The sequence below is a fragment of the Penaeus chinensis genome, chromosome 7, assembly GCF_019202785.1.
Source record: "Penaeus chinensis breed Huanghai No. 1 chromosome 7, ASM1920278v2, whole genome shotgun sequence".
In the NCBI taxonomy this organism is placed as follows: Eukaryota; Metazoa; Arthropoda; class Malacostraca; order Decapoda; family Penaeidae; genus Penaeus; species Penaeus chinensis.
The window spans coordinates 23,033,579-23,038,578 of record NC_061825.1 but is presented as its reverse complement, the minus strand read 5'-3'; the positions used below and the strand labels follow the sequence as shown (position 1 = coordinate 23,038,578).

Below are 5,000 nucleotides of genomic sequence, written 5' to 3'. Positions count from 1 at the left end.
AGAGGGGAGAGAGGGGAGAGAGGAGAGAGAGGGGAGGAGAGATAGAGATAGAGATAGAGAGAGAGAGAGAGAGAGAGAGAGAGAGAGAGAGAGAGAGAGAGAGAGAGAGAGAGAGAGAGAGAGAGAGAGAGAGAGAGAGAATGTATGTATATGTATAAGTATATATATGTATATATATGTGTGTGTGTGTGTGTGTGTGTGTGTGTGTGTGTGTGTGTGTGTGTGTGTGTGTGTGTGTGTGTGTGTGTGTGTGTGTGTGTGTGTGTTTATATATATATATATATATATATATATATATATATATATATATATATATATACTTTCTGCAGAAGACATTCGTACGAGGTCGTGGGAGAACAGGATAAACAGTCCGTGTACGATACCCGGCAGTGAAAAGTATGGCATTGTCATAGCCAAATTCTAGACCGACACCTATAACTCTAGGTTATGACAAACGTTCTTAAGCTACAAGATCAGGTACGTATTTAATAATAATCATATAGTATTAGACGGGAGTTTTACATCATTCCAACTTCATCATTCTTTAAGGGTATTTGAGACCTACCGTTGTCAGATGCGTTCCCCTAAGAAATATATTCACGATAAGCATGAGAAAGAGAAATGAGACGATGTCGACACACAGACTGACTTCGTGAACACCGTTGAAGGAAGTGTTTGCTTATAATTTGGTGAATTTGCATTGCAGACATTCTGTCTCCAGAATTTATATAACATGGCCATTGCTCGGTCTCGATGCTCGAAGGTAATAAAACGAAGAAGAGAAACGAACGTGAAAACGTTAGATAAGGTGAAGGATAATGATGGCCATGAGGCACACAAACAGTGTAAAGCCAATATCATGCACGTAATAGTCAAAGTTATCACATGATTCAATTGAAGTCGAAAAATCTACCCCGACTGTGCTTTAATAACTTGACTGCATAAAACATAAACAGAGCAGAGTAGAGCAAACAACTTGGCCAAGGGTTCCGTCATTTTCACTTCGTACGTCCTTCGTTAGATCGGAATCTAAACTGACCCAAGGTCTAAGACAATGTAGGCCTTCTGACTAAGTTGATTTATGCCATTAGCTTGATCCGTTCTATACATTTACATCTCGGTTTGAATTCTTGGTAAGATGCATCATCACGCTCACACAGATTGTGCAAATACACATCAGGCTTTATTTTGTATCCATCTGTTAAGTAAAACTATGAAGTGATAAATATAATTCGTTCGATAAAGATAACTTCACAGAGACATGTGACCCCGACGGCCCATGCATTTCCTTATTAGTGTGCTTCAAGCCACGAGATACCGCCCTAAGAAACGTCTAAGGAGGGAGGAACAAGGCGTCGCAATCATATTATTAAGCAAGCCGACCGACTCGCGGTAATGACGGAGGAATGTAAGCCCAGCCACATCTTCCCGCTGCGATAATGGCAGTTTAGGGATAATGTTAGGGCCTCGCGAGCCCGGCCCGGGTTCCTGCGGGCGAGCGGGGAGGACAGGGTGCGCGGGCGGGCGCAGACGTAGGCAGGGAGGTGCGCAGGTAGGTAAGTAGGTTCCTAGGTAAGAAGGCAGGCAGGCTGGCAGGCAGGTAGGGAGGTAGGCTGGTAGGTAAGAAGATAGATAGATAGATAGATAGATAGATAGATAGATAGATAGATAAGCAGGTAGCTAAATATACAGTTAGATAGGTAAATGGTAGGTAGGTGGATAGATAGCTAGGGAGGTAGATAGACAGAAAGACAGGTGTCTACCTGGCTAGGTATGCAGGTAGGTAGATATATAAGTAGGTGAGTAGGAAAATAAGTAAGTAAGTAAGAAAGTAGTAGGTGCGTAGATTGATAGTAAACAGACAGACAGACAACTGGATTGGCAGATTTACAGATAAATAAGAAATTGATAGATAGAAAGGTAGGTAGGTAGGTAGGTAAGTAGGTAGGTAGATATAGACATACATATATATATACACATATAGGTATATATAAGCATATTTATATGTATACATTATATATATATATATATATATATATATATATATATACATACATATATACACACATATATATATGACTGCTGCGATGGTCCAGTGGTTAGAGCACCTCGTGGTCCCGAGTTCAATTCCCCGTCGCGGCGGTCGTAAAAATGCCTGCGCTGTAACTGCTCGCTTGAGCCCGATCTCATGGCGAGAAGACGACATATCGCCTTGAGAAGTGAAACGCAGGTGTCGTAGGGGAAGTCGCCGTCGTGGCCCAAGGCAACGGTGACACTGCTATATGACCTCTCAATAGTGAATTGAGAGAGGCCTATGTCCTGCTGTGGAATGAATGGCTGTTAAAAAGAAAAAAGAAAAAAAAAAGAAAGAAAGAAAGAAAAAATATATATATGTGTATATATATATATACATATATATATATGTATGTATATATATGTATGTATGTATGTATGTATGTATGTATGTATGTATGTATGTATGTATGTATGTATGTATGTATGTATGTATGTATGTATGTATGTATGTATGTATACATATATATATATATATATATATATATATTCGAGTATATATACATATTTATATGTGTGTATATATATATATATATATGTATATATATGTATGTTTATATATATTTATATATATATATATTTTTTTTTGACATATACACATACATACTGTATATACATATATATATATATATATATATATATATATATATATATATATATGTGTCTATGTGTATATATACATATATATAAATGTATGTATATATATATATATATATATATATATATATATATATATATATGTCTATGTGTATATATACATATATATAAATGTATATATATATATATATATATATATATATATACACATTTATATATATGTACATATATACATAGACATATATATATATATATATATATATATATATATATGTATATATATATGTATATATATGTCTATGTATATATATACATATATATAAATGTGTATATATATAAATGTATATAAATATGTATATGTACACACACACACACATATATATATTGACAATTGAGAAGGGTTTAACGTGTGCTTCAGGAGAGGGGGCGCGCATGTCGAGGGCAAGAGGTTTAAAGATATCATCATTCGACTGTATAATAAATGTGGAATCCTAATGGTCGGATAATGAATTATGATAGCGATTACGACGTAGATCTGTCATGGCCGAGCTAATGATGTGGGGACGTCGGCGGAGGGCGAGGGGGGGGGGGGGGGGGGCGCGTTGGCCACTGATGGAGGGCTCAGCGGCTGGCGCGGCGAAGCAGGGTGACGCGAGGCGTCAGTGGGGTTGGGTCGTTTCAGGTGGCAGTGGTTATGCATGGTGACGATAACGTAAATTAAATGGCCTTTGATAGGACTGGAAGCCAGGTTGGCAGAGGCGGCGATGGGTCAGTGGAGGCGAATGTCAGAAGGTCGCAGTGGAGGTGGACTGGCCAGAAGATGCCTACCCGCTGGTGGTTGGGGTACAAAGTAGATGAGCTGAGTTCGCAGTGGGCGAAGAGAGAAATATTGCGTAGGGAGAAAATTGCAATTTCCATGAAAAAGCATATGCTTTAGTGTCTTTTCCCAGCAAAGGATCACACAATCAAAAGCAGAAGAGGGGGTTACATTCCATTAAGAAAAAACACCTTAAAGCTTCACTTGACAGTGCTAGTGTTATCAAGCACTTGGAACGATAATTGTGCTTTGCAGCATCCACTTGTCCAAGGGCAACACAAGCGGGGGCGTGGCGCGACGCCTCCCCCGTTAGCCGTGGGGCTACAGGCACACACTGATAGCGGGGGCAGAGGCGGGGGCAGAGGCGGGGGCAGAGGCGGGGGCAGGGCTGCAATAGCAAAATCGGCCAAGTTCTTTGCGAGGGAATAAACCTTTGGTATCAGAGTGGGAAATAGCTACAGTGTATTTTTAGGGTTAATAGGGGCAAAGAGAGGTGGGAATGTCAGCCATCATCAGAACTCCCTTCCTCCATTAACATTCTGCGCCACTGAACGCTTTTCTTATGACGCCATCCATCAGCGCGTTTGCCGCCCCCATTACTCTAAGCCCTCTGTGATAATTCTTCTCGTTTCAGCGTTCTTCCCGTCTACATAAAAAATCTGTTTTGATTCTTTGCCCACGAGACCTTCGCGGAGTTAAGAAAACAAAGACACGCACACCATAGTAATGAACACTACAACTATAACAATATTGGTAATAAGAATAGTAATAGCCATAATAATCACTACTCCGGGCATCTTTGCTACAATATCAATAACAGCACGAATAAGAACACTGCGTCTGTTTACGCACCTCCTGCCCTCACTCCACCCTCTGCATCAGTCTTCATTATAATCACATTACGCACTTGACACAGGCAACTCACTTGGACTTTAGAGGCCAAGGAACAGAGACACTCTAGTTATTTTCTCATTTCTTAAAATTTTGGAAGTGCACAATCACCGTCCGTGCGTGCGTGCGTGCGTGCGTGCGTGCGTGCGTGCGTGCGTGTGTGTGTGTGTGTGTGTGTGTGTGTGTGTGTGTGTGCGTGCGTGCGTGCGTGCGTGTGTGCGTGCGTGTGTGTGTGTGTGTGTGTGTGCGTGCGTGCGTGCGTGCGTGCGTGCGTGCGTGCGTGCGTGTGTGTGTGTGTGTGTGTGTGTGTGTGTGTGTGTGTGTGCGTGCGTCTTACGTCTTGGCAAAACGTTTTCTTGTTCTTTCATGGTGTCTAACAGAACAAGCCCATGAGCTAAAATGCCCCCCTCCCCCTCTGTACCGCTTCTTAAACACCCTAATGACCTCCGGCAGCTCAGGTACTGCTCATCTGCATACGCGGCCCGGGGACATGTCCAGCTAACAAATAAGCTTATTGTCGCGCTTTAATTGCGGGACGATAATTCCCGGTCAGCGGATGGGTCAGGGTCAAGGGAGGTCAGAAATCTGTTTCTGAAACCAGTGGTTTCCCAACAGACGTCGT

At 41.4% G+C, this 5,000-nt stretch overlaps 1 protein-coding gene across 2 annotated transcripts in view; it reads right to left on the bottom strand.

Annotated features, from left to right (window-relative positions):
* Positions 1 to 5,000, bottom strand: part of LOC125027332 (protein slit-like) — a 292,665-nt gene that overhangs the window by 148,932 nt on the left and 138,733 nt on the right. The window lies entirely within an intron of this gene.